Source organism: Chrysoperla carnea, chromosome 1 (genome assembly GCF_905475395.1).
Source record: "Chrysoperla carnea chromosome 1, inChrCarn1.1, whole genome shotgun sequence".
NCBI lineage: Eukaryota > Metazoa > Arthropoda > Insecta > Neuroptera > Chrysopidae > Chrysoperla > Chrysoperla carnea.
In genome coordinates this window covers 75,049,533-75,068,728 of record NC_058337.1, presented here as the reverse complement: position 1 = coordinate 75,068,728, position 19,196 = coordinate 75,049,533, and the positions used below count along the sequence as shown (strand labels likewise).

At 28.3% G+C, this 19,196-nt stretch overlaps 1 protein-coding gene across 2 annotated transcripts in view; it reads left to right on the top strand.

Annotated features, from left to right (window-relative positions):
• The window catches only part of LOC123305633, a 105,424-nt gene that overhangs the window by 734 nt on the left and 85,494 nt on the right, over window positions 1-19,196 (top strand). The window lies entirely within an intron of this gene.

Here is a 19,196-nt window from a genome sequence, read left to right as displayed (position 1 = left end):
TTAAAATATGTACCTAATAATTTTTGACACAAAATTTTGTAGTTTTGAAACATTTAGATGAAACTATTCTTTCAACCGCCGATCGTTCAATGAGAAATTTCAATCTGTGAATGCCATTATTTTAGCCATTGACTTATAAAAATTTTTCAATTAATTGACTTTAGAGATATCGAATTTAGTTACTGTAAAAATACTTCGTGGGAAGTATTGATTACAAATACGGAATCCTAATATTTCACATTGCTTGAAAAAAATTTTAACAATAGGAAATCATTTCAATAATATATTAGTTTGATTACGAGTCCGTCACTGATTTGAATTGAAACTGCGGTGATTGAAAACACCCGGAAGATAAATTAATTCAGAAAAAATCTATTAATAGGTTTCAATAAATTGAATAAATGTGCACTTGAAAGTTTAAATGTAGACCTAGTTTGAAATAATTCCTAATATGTAAAAAATGTTTTGAGAATCGTCTTCTATTTATTGTGAATTACTTTTCTTCTTATGCATATAAAAAGAAATTTTTACTTAAATTACTTACTATCAAGAAGTTACGCTTCATGATTTTTAAATTGTACGCAGTCAGTTAAATAATAATCATTATATTTTGTTTCTAGAGGTATTTTCTCTAGAAATTGTACAGAGTGTACTAGAAATAATTAAAAAAATTTGTCATTTAGGAGCTGTGAATATCATAACCTTTTCGTCTTTTCCCTCTTGAAAAATATACAGGCAAGCTGAAAATTATGGGAATACAAATTCTTCGAATATTTTGCCGATAAAAAATTGTTTTTCACATCTTATATGAATTTGTAGAAACGGTCACGATACTCATACTCGCAATGTTTTAAAAGAAGAACCATAACTAAAATCTCTTTTTCCTAGATTTTAGGGTAGACTATTTATTTATTATTTTATTGAAGTTAATCTTGCGCACTCTTTGATTTTCGATGACGAGTAGCGCTAAATTACTGAGTCTATCTTGTCCCATTTAGCTACGAAAAAAGTTTTCGTTCAACTTTAATTTAGAGAAAGTACGCCTCTACTTTTGCAGTAGTGATAAGTACAGTTAAGAACATCAGACGGCGCACATAGGACGATTTGGACGATTTAGGTGGCCAAAATTATTTTACAGTGTATTTTGCTTTTTTTACCTTTATTTTATCATTTCATATTATTCTTTGTATAATTATGATGTTTTACTGAACAAAAACGCAAATAATTCAACAAAAAGTAAGAATCTATAAATATATAGGAGACTTTCTATAGATCTATATAGATAGATAGTCACTCATCACGATATCTCTGGAACTATAAGACCTAGAGACTTGAAATTTGGCAGGAATATTCCTTTTGCCAAGTAGAGGTCAGCTAAGAACGGATTTTACGAAATTCCACCCACAAGAGGGGTTGTGGGGGTGTTCATGAATAAAAAATTCATATTTTTAAATTATGGCTTTTAATAGTTCAAAACTTGGTCAGAATATTTTAAATTACATTTAGAAATTTTTTTAACCTTCGGAGGGTAGAAAGGTGCAGCGAGAAAGTGGGAAGGAAATATCGAATATTTACAAACATACCTAAGTGGGGTATCAAATAAAAGAGCATGACGTGTACATTACAAAAATGTTACCCAACGCGAGGAAATGTGGAGGGACGGGTGCAAGTGGGGATGTTGCCCAGCAAAGCGGGTACATTTTACGCCACCCTTTTTAGTATTACCATATTTTTTATTATGTAAGTAATTATATCAATTTTTATTGCATGTATTTCAAAATAATGTATAACTCGGCCTCCTTACTTAAAATACGGGTAGGACAGCGACAACCTAACCAACGACAACCTAAAATACGAGTAAGACAGAGAGACAACATTTTTTTCTACTTACCTCATTACTATTAGAGAAACTGAAATAGGTAGAAGAGTCGTATACCTGTCTCACTTCCTCCTCTATAAGCAATGCAGACTTGGATAAAAAGACACGCAATAAAGTTTATGACACATAATAAAGTTATAACAATAGTGACTTCGACCTAAAACAACTTATCCGTGCCTGAGGTATAGGCCAAAGCAAGTATGATATTTTAGGTCGAAGTCACTATTGTTATAGCTTTATTGTGTGTCATAAAACTTATTGTGAGTCTCTTTATCCAAGTCCGCTCGGGTACATGACTCTTATACCTATCTCAGTATCTCTAATAATAAGAAGATGTAGTCTCTGTCTTACTCGTATTTAAGGATGCTACTACTAAATAATGAGCTTTCGACCATTTTTCTTTCATAGACGTATTTAAATATGCTTATTTTTGTTTCAAACTGTTTTTATTATCACATGTGTCACCATAACAGTCCAAAAGGTAATTTTCTAGATAATTTAGTTTTTCATCAAAATTAGGCAAATCTTGCAGTTGCATTTTATCGTAAAGATAACGTCGGGTCACTATTTTTACGCCAGAGGTACCTAAAGTAAAAAAAATGCACTTTATTAAATTTTAAAGAAAAAATTAATTTTTTTTTCGTATGACTTTCAATCTTAAAAATCCTCTAAGTCGGCCATCCGCGGCCATCCGCACCTAAAAAATGTGTCGTTAGCTTCCCAAATATGTAAAATATTTAAAACTAAAAAAATTATTAGGCGAGAGGAGGCGATAATATAACTAAATAATGTTTGAACAAGAAAATTAACAAAAAATACATTTTTCTAACATACCCTCTTTTAAAATTGAACAGATACTATAAAATGAAGTTAACACGCTTAAAATACATTAGAATATAATAACTCTTACCTGAATTACTTGAATCCATCACAATCCTTGCCAAATATCAAATAGAAAATACAAAAACTAGTTTTCTTTAATTTCGTCAATTGAGATAACTAAGAACAATGTCATACAGTTGTAGCGAACATCAAGTTTGAACTGCGAGTGCAAGCACACAGTGCATCTTTTTTAGGTGGGAGGGGTAAATTCTGGTTACTGGTGTTTTTCTCTTTCTATTTTGCCCACTTTTGGTTGATAACCTTTTCTTTTAAAAAATTGACTTTTGGCCGCCTAATTATTAATAATCGTCCTATGTGCGGCGCTAGCGCACATCCGGATAACTGTACGGCAATGACGAATTCTGAATAATCATCCATCCCCTACCAGGGAATCTTAGTAGACCGCAGTAGAATCTTACTAAGGACTCAAGGGCGGATGAAAAGTGTTTGGTTTACTGAACGTGCCGAAATACTGAGTATTCGTATTGCTCAGACTCTACTGCATCTCCGAAAATATGCAAAATAAAAAAATAGAAGTTTGTTGTTACAGGCATTCGTCGCTGTTGTTACAGACAAAACTGCCAGAACGCGAAGCATTTAATATACATAGTAAACTCAATTTCATTGTAAATATGGAGTGCTTCGATTGAATCCATTGCAAATATCGAGTTAAAAAAATTAAGTGCAAGAGTCTTTTCAAAAACTTTCATTTTATTAGAAAAGACAATCAAAATTTGATAAAATATTGCAATGATTTAAAAATCGATATTATGCAAATTTGAAATCATGGAATTTTTCGGATTCTTGCTGTTTGATATTTCTTATCATATTTAATTTAGCAGCATCCTTATTACTCACATTTTTGTTTTCAATAATTTCAATGCATGCGCGGCTTTGTACCCAAAAAGCAACGAATATCCATGGTAAACAACAATCTCTTCAATTATATCAATCATATTGTTAGTCCCCAATCTTATTCCGTGTAAACGGACATGTTTTATCTTACTAGGATAATTCTATAATTTTTTTGAATTTTCAATTTTGAAATAAATAGTGTGAACACTCTGTAATATGTATGAAGTTTAGAAGGAAAATACAAAAAGGTCAATCAAACTATGATTTAGTGTTTTTTTTTAGATTTATGTGCATTGCATTGCCCATCCTTTTGATTGCATACCTACAGAAACCTCTTCTGTTAAGCTGATTAAATTCTGCTGATCAATACTATAAACTGTATTATCTGTATACTCACCTTTTATGTATTTGAATCTATAAGTAATTTATAGTGCGATTAAAATGTGAATATTTTTAAAGTTTTTGGTTTTTTGTTTTACTACCTGCTTCGTTGAATATGGTACACAGTCGTAGAAAGCTTTCCAATTCTAATATTTCCAATGTAACATGCAGGAAGTAATAAGTTTTTCGGTTTTTTCTTTCGTAAAGATTCAAATAATTTGTATTATTCTTATTCCGCCAATTAGATTTTTATGTACTTCGTTTTTGGAATAGTAGTTCTCGAAGTTATGGTTTATTTTGATAGTTAATTAATCAAATGTTTAAGAAAAAGAATTTTTATTCAATTTCAATCGAAAATTGAAATTTTTTTAAAAATTCTGTTAAAAGTTTAAATAATTATTAACTGGTAAAAATTTCAAGTATAGTTATCGATATTTTTTTTGAGAAATATCGATTTATATTTTCCGAGTAATCCCATGTTAAACATTGATTTTTATCACTTTTTAAACTTCAAATTCCACGAAATTAATCCAATCATTTAAACTTTTATACTATCATAATTGTTTTTATTTGTCTATTAACAAGTCTCATGAATGTACGTCCTTAAATTCAGGTTGTTGACGTAAAAATGCATAGACTTTTTCATACATACATCTACACATAGTGTTAGCGTACTACTTTTTTTTTACATCTGAATGTTTGCCGGTGAAGAGGGGTGAGGGTTTAAAAGAATAGCAAACGGTTTTTTGATTACGGATTTACGGATTAAATACTCGTCCTATAAAAAAAAGTTAAATGTAATAGTTATAGACAGTAAAAAAATCAATAACTTTTATTCTTAACTTTTTTTAACATAACTTCAAAATTTTTCGAGTAAAGCGCAAAAATTCATTTTTTTGGTTTTTTATTTTTTATTCCGCGAAAAAAAATGTAATCGTTATGTAATTTTGTACAATTGAATCTATTTGAATTCTTGTAGCCTGGTAAAAAGGACCTCTTTTATGCAATACAAGTTACATATTTGATGTTATATTCCTCTTCACCGGAAAATAATCAGCTGTTGGATTTTTAACCCAATATTTGTAACTCCTTTATCGAACTTTTTCTGCTGAGATTGCCCTGTAACGAATTATTTTGTAAAGTGACTACTTTTCAGTTAGTACGCCGAGTCTAACATTACATAAATGCCTATGTAGGGGAATGGCTAAGGTGATATGGACCAAAAACAAATTTTATTACTTGGCTTGAGTTAAAAAGTTTGTTTTGACTGTAGATGTGTGATATTAACAGTAATTTAATACTTCTTATATACCTCTATAAAACTTAACAATATTGAATTGAGAATATAATAATCATATAAAATAAAGTATAATATACACATACAGAATGTTCCACGAGTAAAAGTGAATATAACAAGCGTGCTAGAAAAAATGGTCAATTATCTTGGGGGTTATAAGCTACACCTAAATAAGCATTTTGATATAAGGAACATCTGCCCGGAAATGCATTCAGAGTTACATACGTTAGAAATTTTCAATATCGTGTTGAATTTCTTCCTAATCCGTTTAGTTTTCGAAAAATTATTTCGTACCAAAGTTGTAGATATTTTTATGTGAAACAGTTTTGCTATTTATAAGTTTTGATCTATCTTTAACAGTTTGTTAAATTTAGAGCCAGTTTTGCCATTTCTTTAATAGTTCTTTAACAATTTTGCAGTATTTCTTACAATCTGTAAAGTTAGAGAAAATTTGAAATAAAAAGAATGTTTTTAGGCAAAAAGATTTTCTGTGGATCAATTCTAAATACAAAAACTGATAAGAAAATAATATATTACTTTCGAGTAAAATAAAACTTTATTCGCCCTATTAGCTCAGTTAATTTAATAAATAGTTGTGATGGGCTTGTGTAGTGCATGGTATATGCATGAAGGAGGTGCACTCAGCCTCTAAAATTGAGTAGCTGATAAATGAATCAGCGGAAAGGTGGTAAAACACATTTATGGTATCACAGTGGGTTCTATAACCTAAGTGTGTCCTTCGTGGACAGCCAATGTGACCTAACCTAACCTGAATATAACTTTTTGAAATTACCATTAAAAAAAAAAATTTATAATAGGAGAAGCTATTGTTAGAGGTATAGCAATCGGGTTTGAGCTAGAAAAACATTGAACACCCCTCCTCAAATGTTCTGTCCGGCGTATGGCGTATGCAATATTATGTTTCCGTCGATTTTCTTTGAAATTATAAGCGACATAGCAGGTTGAAAATTTTTATAACAATTTTATAGATTAAATAAAAAAACATAATATAAAGCCTTTCTTTCTACTACCTGTTCTTTCTACAATTACCATCTTAAATATTAGCGAATTTGCCAGTATGAAACACTCAGTTTATATACCGTCTACTTCGTATAAGCTGTATTTCAAACCGCAAATCGCATCATTTTATATGACTATTTTGCGTTTGTGTTTGTGTCTATGTATATATACATATTTATTACTACAGTGAATTTTATTATATCTTACTTATTCACTTACCAGAAAATTAGAAAATATACACTTACTGAGTGTATTTTAAAAATTATATTATGATTTGAAAATACAAATTTCTCTTTTTTAATATTCTTATAATTTCTTTGGTATTAAAAATTCTTTGAATTATCAATATTGTTAATTTTCATCGTAATATTTTCAAAATTATATTACACTCAAAAATTTTATGGAAAGTGTCTCACAGAAAACAAAACAAACAAAAAATTAACTCTCTAAAATTACTTAACTACCAATTGCTTTTATTATTTAACGAGAAAATTTGGTTTAAAAATGGGTATCAGAAGAGGGGGGAGCAGTTTTTGATAGTTGTGGAGTAAAAACTATCTGATATATACAAATATTACGAAATACGCCCAAACAAGGAATGTAAATAGTGAACATTCACTACAGATCTGGTGAAAATTAATTGTATGATTTAACACCACCAGCTCAAGGCTAATATCCGAGTTGTTATTCGCGCAGTAGAGCAATCGTTGTGTGGCATAAATATGTAGCGCTTCTTCCAAAGACTGGAAATTTCTAATCGTAGTCGTGACGGCCATTTAAGTGATATCGTGTTCCGCAAGTAAGCGGAAAGTCTCTACTTGAAATTATTGAACTGTGCTTTAGTGAGAAATGTTTTTTTATAAAATGAAAATGACACCTTGGTACAATTTGGTACAATTAATCATCTGACCATTATCTTAATGAATATGAGATTTACAGAGATACTATTTATACCATGCATATATGTAATATGCAAGGTATACTAAGTATAGTCCCAAGTTTGTAGCGCTTAAAAATATTGATGCTACGCACAAAATTTTGGTATAGGTATTCATATAATCACCTAATTAGTCCATTTCCGGTTGCCCGTCCTTCCGCCCGTCTGTCAGCACGATAACCCAAAAACGAAAAAAGATATCAAGCTGAAATTTTTATAGCGTACTCAGGACGTAAAAAGTGAGATTGAGTTTGTAAATGAGCAACATTGGTCAATTGGATCTTGGGTCTGTAGGATCCATCTTATAAACCGTTAGAGATAGAAAAGTTTAAATGTAAAAAATATTCCTTATCAAAAAATAAACTACTTTTGTTTCAAACATTTTTTCGTAAACATCACTGTTTACACGCGAGGGCGCAAATTAGGCGTAAATTGTATAGTATGTTTTATATGGCAATATCAGTTATGTATGTGTGATATGTATGTATGTGTAATGTGATAGAGTTATCAACACTGTCTATGCATGGTATTTCAACAAATAACTCAGTCAATTGTTTGTTTTCACTTGTTTCATCTTATTATTGCTACTAAGAAAATTACTTACATATAAATTATTTAATAGGGGTATGGTCAGGGCCGTAGTAATCCATGTTGGTGCCCATTGACAATGGAATTATCCGGGGCACTCAGGCAATGTGACAATTAGACGTGGCTTTTTTTTTTACTACTTGATGTTTCCTTGTGTTCCCTTTTCATAAAATTTGTTTTTTTCCTATTTTTTGTCTTTTCTTGGTGCGCTCTTCTCGTACAGATTTTGCTATTCTTCTTTTCACCTTTGTCCGGGGCCTCTAGACAATTGCCTACTCCGTCTAATGGTGTTGATTCGTCACTGGGTGCGGTATGGATTGATGTTCTTGTAATGTATGCTTTTATTGAAGAAAATTATCGACAAAAAGTTCTAGAAAATACTTTTGAATATTTTCGCAATCCAAAAAAAAAAAAAGCACTGACATTCAACACTTTCTAGACAGGATATTTCAACAAATAATTCAGTCAATTGTTTGTTTTCACTTGTTTCTTAAAACAAGATTAAGATTTGATTATCTTATTAATATTAACACTAAACAACTTTTACGCATCAACATCATTTGAAAAATCCAAATTTTAATGAGGAAATGTTTTTCTAATGAGGGAAGAAATGGTTTCCAGTAACTGAAACTATGGTATCCTTTATGATTGAGTTGAATTCACACTCAACCAATTCTTAATATTATTATTGTCTGTAACACTTCAGGGGGTACACATATTTTTATATAAAGTAATACAAAGACTGAATAATAATTTATGAATGCAATTTTACTTTTATTAAACGGCATATTTCATTTTTATTCCATTCTTATTTAATATTACAAAAATCTCATGTGTTCACACCTTATAAATAAATTTTGTAAAATTATCTGACTCTTTAATGGCTCCAATGTCTCAAACTGTCAAAAATGTTGTATAACTACGAAAACTTTAAAGTAAGGCTATTTATATAAAAAAAAACCGGCCGAGTATTAGTAGAACTCCCGTGAAGACCTCCGTAGATTAGAATCGATTTTGATGGATGAGTATGAAATAATTTTTGTTTACCAAAAATTTTAGGCTTAGAACTTTTGGAAATAAGAGGTGGATTGAACTTTCAACTATCCGAAATTTTCTTTAATATCTTTAAAACTGTATCCGTGATGTATTTGTAGACAGATTTTTCTAAATTTTTACAGTTTTTTCATCACATATTTATTTATTAAAAAACAAGTAAAAACAAAAAATTGACTGAGTTAATTGTTGAAATACCATGTATAGACAGTGTTAATTACTCTGTCACATTACACATACATACATGCCACACACATATAACTGATATACCCATATAATACATACTATACAAGTTGCGCTCTCACGAGTAAACAGTGATGTTAACGAAAAAATGTTTCAAACAAAAGTTGTTAATTTTTTTATAAGGAACATTTTTTACAATTAAACTTTTGTTTAATCTCTAAAGGTTTACAAGATGGTTCCTACGAACTCAAGACCTAATAGACCTAATGTTGCTCATTTATGAACCCGACCTCACTTTTACGTCGCTATAAAATTTTAAATTTCATCGTTTTTGAGTAATCGGGATGACAGACGGACAGACGAATGACGACAGACGACAGATAGAGAACCGGAAATGGACTAATTAGGTGATTTTATGAACACCTATACCAAAATTTTGTTCATAGCATCAATATTTTTAAGCGTTACAAACTTGGGACTAAACTAAGTATACCTTGATATATTTCATATACATGGTATAAAAATAGGTGACAGAAAAAAAGGAATAATAAATTAGAAAATGCAACACAAAAATTTGTTCCTCCGTTTGGATGAACAGGTTAATTGACTATTTCACGAAAATTTCGGACAGTTTTTTTTCTATAGAATTAAAAAAGTTGTTAAAAATACAACGTCTCCTATGATCTCCATGATAATGATACGACCTTTAGTTAAGTGTATCTCGAGTTAGAAACAGTCAATCACTTCAAATTTTAAGGTAATTGTATTATGATATGAATTATCTGACACTAAGGCCATTCCGAGACAACAACCTTAACAAATTCAAACTATTCCATTTACAAATAATGATGCGCTTATAATTTTATTATACAAATTTTCACATCACACTATACGATCGATGTATTTGTTTATGAGCAACAATGATGCCATCATTAGTTTGATGAATGATTTTTTTGAATTAATTTTACATTAATTAATAGAAAAAAGTGAATTTAATTTAATTTAATAAATATATATTTTTATTTATTAAATTTGTTGTAAAAATTTACAACAAAAATTTTTTACTTTCATTTTATAGTTCTTTTATTTATGATTAAAAAAATAGTAAATCGCATGTAAAAAGTTAAGACACGTAGTAAGCAGTTAAGTGTAATCCGGATGAATGAATTTAAAAAAAATGTTGACTTAGTTTTATTTTTTGTGTAGTACACTTGAAGGTAAAGAAATCGGGATACTAAATAAACTAAAATTTTTTAGATCTAAAAAGATCTATTGTGTAACAGTTTATTTAGACAATTTACCACGAATAGTTTTAGCGACTATTGCCAAGGTTGCGTCCTTAATTCCCAGACTGTTTTTTGATTTATAAGCGAACGTTAGTGCCGGGACTTGGATCCCATTCTTTAATAAGAGGAAAATTGAAGATTTCAATTTTTCAAGCATTCTCTTACGCCACAGTAATTCCAAAAGGTCGTATGTGAAAATTTTCATTTTTTGGCGCTACTTAAGGCTTTTTTTGTTTTGCAGGCGCTTTTTTTACATACTACCTTTCGAATGTTAGTTAAGTTAGGCAACTATACTCTCTAAGCCTGTTAGGAAAAATTTGTTTTTATTATTTATCTACCCCGCTTAAGCACAGTTCCATTTTTGTGATGTTGAGGTTCGTCGACTTTGAAGTTTCTCATAAAAGTGTTTTGAAGTTTGCCCACATTTGGAGTATTTTCAAATACTGAATGCGATTTTTAATTTAAGTATGCCGATAAATTAAAGAACCGAGTTTTTTTGCGCGCTAGTGTAAAATTATTCACGTTTTTTATTATTGATTTGTGAATTCGCATTTTTTGTTGTGTTTATATATTACCTAAAAATGTCATTTTTTGCAATTTCATGTGTTTTTTGTGCTGATTTAATTAGCAGTACATAAATTATACACGTATTCAAATTTCAAACAAATATTAATTTATCTTGAATTAAGTGTAAAAATTTCATGTAGTGTAAAAATCTAAAAACACTACGAGGGAGGGGGTATTTTAATGTATTTGAATTGGGGTATAATTTGCCATTCAAGTCATATGTCAGTTATACAGTGTGTCGCATTTAAGATGAAGACACCCTCATATTTTCGTTATTTATAGGAATATCGATTTGAAATTTTGCTCAGTTATACAGGATGAACTTTAAATTCAGCCAACTACAAATTAACAAATATGGCTGATTCTGAATATTTTGCCTAGCGTCAAAAAATGGGTTAGAGATATCGAAAGAAACTATTGGAAAAAGTTGCTTTGAATTTTTTTAATATATAAGAAGATTTGTATATAATATATTTGTATACAGATCTTCATGACAAAATTCGCATTTTTTATTTTTTCATTATTTTGGTCTTTAAATTGTTACAAGTTTATTGAAATATTTGACACTATTAAATTATCAATGTGTCCAGTTTTTACATTCCATAGCACATTTGTTATAAAATTAAAAAGTAAACGTTTACAACTAGTGTGCTATGGAATGTAGAAACTGGACAAATTGATAATTTTATAGTTATGTATTCAAATATAAATCCATTTTTCTTAAATATTTTGCTTAATTAATTGCTTAATAATTTCTGTGTTTCTAGTCTCCGATTAATTTGCTTTTTATTGTAGCTTTCATCGAAATTTAACATAAAAAGTTTTCATGTCTATTGACATATTTCAGATTTAAATGTCGTTATTCTTTTAATTTAACAGAACTATTTCTTTGTTTTTAAAAAAAGTTATTTGTTACCAAGGATCAAGGAATAGGACATATCGAAAACAAAAAATCTTGTCTCAGAAATTGAGCTACTAAAGTGAGTTAATATTATAACTGCGATTCTTAATATAAATATTATCGAACATAATAAATGAGAACTATAAGATATTTCGAAATAAATATTTTTTCACCAAAAAACTGATCTAGGAAATAGGGGCAAAAATCGAAAAGCGATTCCTAATCCATACAGAGAAAATATCATACTAATACCATAATTCTACACCAGAATCTCTATTACTCGTGTTTCATTCTTTATTCGATTCTGCTTTTATTTTTTTACTAAATATCTGTTAAAGCCTTTTTAAATTACTTCTCACATTTGAATAATTATCAAAAATTAAGTAATAATTGTTTTATCAAACATAAAAAATTGCATAATTAGCAAACTCAAAACAAATTAAACAAAAAAAATGTATAATTTTTTTAAAATTATTTGTTTATTCACATAAATATGGTACCAATTATTTCTTGTATGTAATTATTTATAAATTATTTGTATATTATTTTATTTTTGAATAAGTATTTAAAAATATTTTTAAATTGCCAAAAATGTATTGTATACCGAAATGACATAACACACGATGACACGTGTTTGCAAAACAATTTAAAATGTTTAAACAGAAAATGTTTTTAATTAAATTGTGTAAAACAGGCTTGGGTGTATGCATAAAAAATTTTGAGAAGAAATAATTTTGATAAATATGATATTCAAAAAGATGCGTTTAAAGATTTTCAATTATTTATTAATTATAAATTAAATTTTTAATATCATATTTTTAATGAAAAATAATTATTTTCTTTTTTAATAATAATTGGAAATTATGAAAGAGTGTTGAGGATATTTTAGTATTAAAATTACTCATAGTATATAATTTTTAATTTGTATTATTTAAAATTTGATATTTTCTTAATACAGTAGAATCTCGATAACTTAAACCTCGGTAACATAAAAACCTCTGTTACTTCAAAAAATACTATGTTCCCTTCCCATCAGAGCCCAAAACCTCTATAACTTAAAAGACGCAACCTCTATAACTTAAATAAATAATCTCTGTATAGGCCCTCAGTAACTACATAGAAACATGTACATACCTCTATATTAACTAGGGTACATAGAAACATCTACATACCTCTATATTAACCTTTACCTAACATAGACACTTGATAACTTAAAACCTCTATAACTTAAAATATTTTGTGTTTCCCTTGGACTTTAACTTATCGAGATTCTACTGTATAAAATTTTTGTTTCTTTAATGGTACAACGATGTCTTCTAATGCGATATTTTCTTTGCAATGCCTTTCAATGCGATATTTTTGGAAACTCTGTTAACACTAGGTATGGAAATGTGTTTAAGAAAATAAAATATTATTTTCTAAAAATGTTTAAACCATATATGGTTATTATTCGAATTCATTAATAAATGACTAAATGACTTACTCTCTAAAATTAAATTAGTGAAATTTCACTAATTCACAGTGAAATTTCACTAATTTTTTTAGTTGAAATCCAGCAACTTAGAATTAGTGAAAATTTACTGAATGATTCAGTGAAAAAAGAAATCACTAATTCATCAATGAAAATAAGATTCACTAATTGATAAATGGAAATATATTTCACTAATTTATAAGTGAAAATTTAAATCACTAATTTGTGAGTGAAAATAACTAATTTAATGGTGACAGTACTTTTCACTAATCCATTAGTTACATCAAACGGTCTATTAGTGAAAATCGCCAATTAAATTAACAGAATTTACTAATTCTTTTATTGTTGTGAATTAGCAAAATTCACTAATTTATCAGTTAAAAATACTATTCTATTCAATTGGGTACTTGTAAGTAAAATAATTTTTTATTAGGAAAAGGAAAAAATATGTTCATTTAATAAAAATTTTATTGTCTTTGTTCATCATATGTTATAAATTTTCTAGTTGAAGCACTAGAAAGAAAGTTATCGGTTACTGCAAAAGTACATTTTTCATTGTTAGAACTTATGTTAAAACTATTATGAATTTCATTATTGATTTTAATGAATTATATAGTTATATGAATAGCTGATACAATATTTTTGGGTTTTACTCCCATTTTAAAAATAAAATAATCATATTAAATTATAAAAATTCATTAATTCCTTTGGATACTCCAAATTTAATACATAATAACATCTGTATAGTCAATCAAATGCAAATATTGGTTCCAGTGTTTTGCCTACTTCCATCGCCTTGAATAAATGAACTGTTTCCAGATTTTCCCGATTCTATTATTATGTAGGGTTGAATGCTTTCTTTGGAGTTCGCAGTTACTTCTTCGAAAAATTTTTTACAATACCTCCCTTCCTAGAAACATATAAAATAACTGTTGGATTAAAAAATTTATATTTTACTATTATACACTTAAAAGAGTAGAACTTACGTTTACTTACTTACTTACTTACTTACGTTTCTTGTATTTTTGTATACATTAAGTACGTGTTTAGACCCAAAAACTTTGAAAAATCACATTAGATCCGGTCAAATGCACATTCCACTTACTTTTTTTTTTGTGTGCCGGTGCTATGATTAAAACATTGCAATGTAACTAATAACAAGAGAAAAAACTTCACTTACTCTGGATCAAAATGTTTAAATCAAAATTTGACAGTCTTCTTTGCACGAAAGATCAATTTAAACTGATGAAGTAATGAAAGAATCATGGGTCATAAAACTAAAATATTCTTTTATTATACTGTTATGTCTTGGTTCATACAAGTATGTTATATGTCTCCGTTCGTACAAGTAAATAAAGAGCATACTTTAAATAAAAAGGGGAAACAATCACTGATAAATTAGTGAAAATCAAAGCCATCAATGCAATTAGTCATAAAATCACTGATAACCAAGTAAAAATAACTGCATAATTAGTGAATTCTAAACTGACTAATACAATTAGTGACAAAGCAACTGCTAATTGATGAAAACTACTATTGAATTAGTGAAAATTGAAATCACTAATTGAGATAGTGAATGTTTCACTGATTAATCTAGTAAAATCACTAATTTTACAGTGAAAAAAATTTCACTAGCTGAATTAGTGAAAATTTCACTAATTCAATTTTAGAGGGTAGATGTTAGTAAATAATTAAAACGCTATTGAATATGATAGATATTATGTAAAATAAAAAATCAGTAAATAAACCTTGTAACCAATTTCAAATATGAAAAAAAAATTATTGTATTCTGAATATAATTTTTATGACAAAAATTTGTTTTTCATTTTAAACGATATTCGGTTGTGGTGATCTGTTATATGTAGCGTAATTTCAATATATCTTGTTTATACATATATTGATATGTATATTCGTTGTGTGCGTTGTCATGGTAGGGACAATTAAATCGATTCCAGCGCTTTCAGTGTAATATTTTGGCAATAAAGGAGGCTGTTATGACTAATTTGCAATTCTTTACATGTTAATATTATAGAAAATGTCAACTTAAAATTATTGAAAAACACTAATTAATTAAAGTTAATGCATTAAAAATTGTGAAATTAAGAAATCAAATTGCACAAATATTATTTTTCAGATGAAAAATATCATAATTATTTATTTAAATTTGTGAGATCATAATAAATTTATGATAATATATGTAGGGTTGTTTATCAGGCAGAACGATAAATTTGGTGGCCGATTTCAGCAATTTGCGGGGAATATTTGGACGTTTTTAAAGCTTTGCTAGTCGCTACAATCCTTTTATATTGAGCTAGAGCGTTCAAAGAAGCTCCCATTCTACCAGTTCTATGTCGGAAAGTAATGGAGTTTCGTGTTCTTTAAGGCTTTGTCCATCTCCAAAGCTCCTTCAAATTAAACAGAGAGTTGAAAATTTATCTAATATTGAATTAATGTTTAGAAAGTGCCTCTTGAGAGTGTCAACTGCCTGTCCCTCTTTCTCCGTAAATATGTAATTACAGGAATATTTAATTATTTAGAGTTTAAATTATTTAGAGTTTAATGAGGAGGAAATATCACCTTAGTGCTGGAGCTCTGCTACTTACGAGTTTTTTCTATTATATCGATTATTATTCTTAAATCATTGCATAAGAAAATTAAAAAAAAAAAAAACAAAACATGTAAACAAAAATTCAAAATTCAAAAATTTTATAATGGATAAAAAAATTTCTAAATTTAAAATTTTTACCGAAATTGATTTTATTTGCGGCCACTTTAAGACAGTATGTACGGATAATGCTTGCTTATTATACAACATAAATCAGTTCACCGTAACTAACCCAAGTGCGAATTCCGAAATTTTTGTTTGTTTCGTTTTCAGTTTGTTCCATTCCCTACTAATACAGAAATTTTAAAGAAAAAAACATGAAGAAAATCGGCTTAATTTTACGATTGAACGACAAGTTTTGAATTTTATTTTCTTAAAAAGCGCGTATCACTCTGGAAAAAATAAGAATATCTCTAATTTTTGAATCGATATTCCTTTGAAACTACGACTCTTTCCATTATATTTTTATTTTGGCTAAGGGCTGCAAGTTATTTTTTATTTACTTGAATTAAATATAAATAATTGAATTTCTTCCCTATACCGCACCTATGGGACCAAATTGAAAACTCCATACTGTGATTCAAAGAAAAGTAAATTTTATTTTTTATTTGTACTCAACTTTTAATTAAAATAAATCCGCTATATAATTTATTCCATAAATGTATAAAAAAAAATCTTTTTTATATTGCACAGACAACACACAACTAAATCAGTCATTCACTAGCGGAGTCAGTCTTAGTCATCAATTATAAAAACCAATACATTACAATTTTATCGATATATATTTTTTTATTCCATATACGGTAATCGTCACCATTTTGATGTGTGGGAAATTACTATAAAATGTATACATGTGTACACCTGATGGATTTAAGCACTGTAATTTATATCGTAGATAGCAAGTTGTACGATTTAAGTCAAGTCAGTCAGTATATGGCTACTGAACTCTACTAGCTTAACTTTTGTATTATTTAAAAATGTCAATAAAGATAAGAAGGACAACATTTACAAGAATTCGTGAAAGAGTTGAATTTTTAATATGTTTTAATATCTAACCGAAAAACTTCCATATATGCAACATATATTCTAAGATAAGCACGTAAAAAATCCATGAACTTTAACTGTCTGCCGCATAGTAAATTAGCTCCTGAGTCGATGTGGTGCAGTGTCTCTCAAAGAACATATATATGACAGATCGGCTATTTTCGAAACAGAGAGAGGTGTGGAAATTTGAGGAAAAAGTCGACCCTACGAAAAAGTACGATTTTCTTGTTACAACATGTACTTTTATGGAAAAATAGTGGTAGGCTGGCAGTATGACGGTAGTTTGAAATCAAGCGTGGAATAAGTCCCGAAAACTGCCATAAAACAAAGTAAGTTAAAAGATTTCTGTCGCTTGCTAAATAACTTTCATAATGACCGCACAAACCTTACACAATACTGGCAGACATTTCCCTTGTTACTCATAATAATTTGAAGAGATGAAAATGATTAAATATTGACCAATTTTTTTATACGGATTATTATTTTTAGACATTTTTATTACCAGGATATATTTTTTCCAATTTTCCAAATTAAGCTACAGTAAAGATAATAATTCATGGAAAAACCACTTTGAAATAGGTTAGCACTAAAATTACAAATGTTTAAATCTGCTGTTTTAGCTTAATGGATTTTATAAATATTCAAGTAAGAGAATATAAATTAATTATTAATTTTTATTCCATTAATAAATCGGTATCATGTTTTTCAAGAAAGATTAAATGCTAATTATAATTATAATAAAGAGTTCTTAAATACTACGCTTTCGGTTATCTAATAAAACACAAATAATAATTATAATTTCTAAATCATCGAAAGTTTGAAATGCTGTAATAATCTATTTAGTAATTGAGATAAAATTAAGAAGGCTAAAGGTAATATGGGTTAAAAAACTCATAAAGTGGATCATTTTAACTAGCAATTAATTAGCTAATGTCTATTTAATTAGCTTTTATTGACTTAATTGACAAAATTCGGTCTTTGACTTATAATTCTTAAGATTCTACGGAAATTTTTATATTTAGTCTAAGCGCTTTTTCAGAGCCGGTGGGTGTCCATGGCTACAACCAAGTTTTCTTTTTGCGTTTTACGTTGAATTTAATTTTCAAATGTGGTCCAAAAATTTTGTTAGTATTTTTTGCTAATTTTAAATTTTAAAAAAATTTCATAAAAAATACTTTTTAAGGGACAAGCTTTAATTGTACTAAAAAGTAGAAAATAATTTTAACTATGAGTCACTCATACCCAACTTTTGTAAAAGCTTGAGGCGCTCAATTTAAAATATTAAAAGTAAATCGGAACGCCTTATCTACTCCACATGCCTAATTATTTTTCGATTCATTCTTGATATTAAGCGCCTCAAGCTTTTACAAAGAGTCGGGTATGAGAGACTCTCTTTCTACTTTTTAGTACAATAAAAAAATGTATATACATCAAATATGGTGGAAGCGATGGGAAAATCAGGACACAACCTTACCATGCATTGTCATCCAAACTAAATGTGATGCAAAATTGCAGCTCAATCGGAAACCGGAAAATGGATCAAATTTGGCTTGCAAGATTTGATTTTAGACAGACAACGGGACAGGTGAAACTTAATAAAAGCTTGTAAAAAATGTTAATTTTTTTTTTAATTTTTGAATTTTTGTGCGCAGCAATAGTCATTTGTCGACTACGAAAAGTACAGCTTGACGTTTTTTTTTTCTTGCAAAAACTTTTAATTTCTGCATTATCAACAGTAGAGTGGTAATAATTTCCGTTTATTCATGATATTTACCTTATAACATGGGAATCCTATACAAACCTCAATATTTTTTGATAATATTTTACGTAAATGAATTACTAAGAAATGAATTAATTTGTTTATCAAAAGTGGTTTTTATTATTCTGGTTTATTAATTAATCTGCCCCATAAATTTTACTATAATTTTGCGTTGCAAAAACAGAATTTCTTCGTAAATAATTCACATTCGATTCAAATAATATATTTATTTGTTTTTAAAAAAAATTTATCATTTATTTATTATCACTTAATAAATATTAAGTACACACGTATTCGTAGTATTTATTTATTAATATTAAATACTTTTAAATAATTAAAATACTTTTTTAAATACATAATTATATGGTGTATTTCTTATAATTTGAATCTATATTTATAAAAATATCATTTGTCTATCATTGAAAATAAAATTAAATGTGTAAAAACCACCTTGAAATTAATAAGAATATATTTTTTTTTTTGATAAT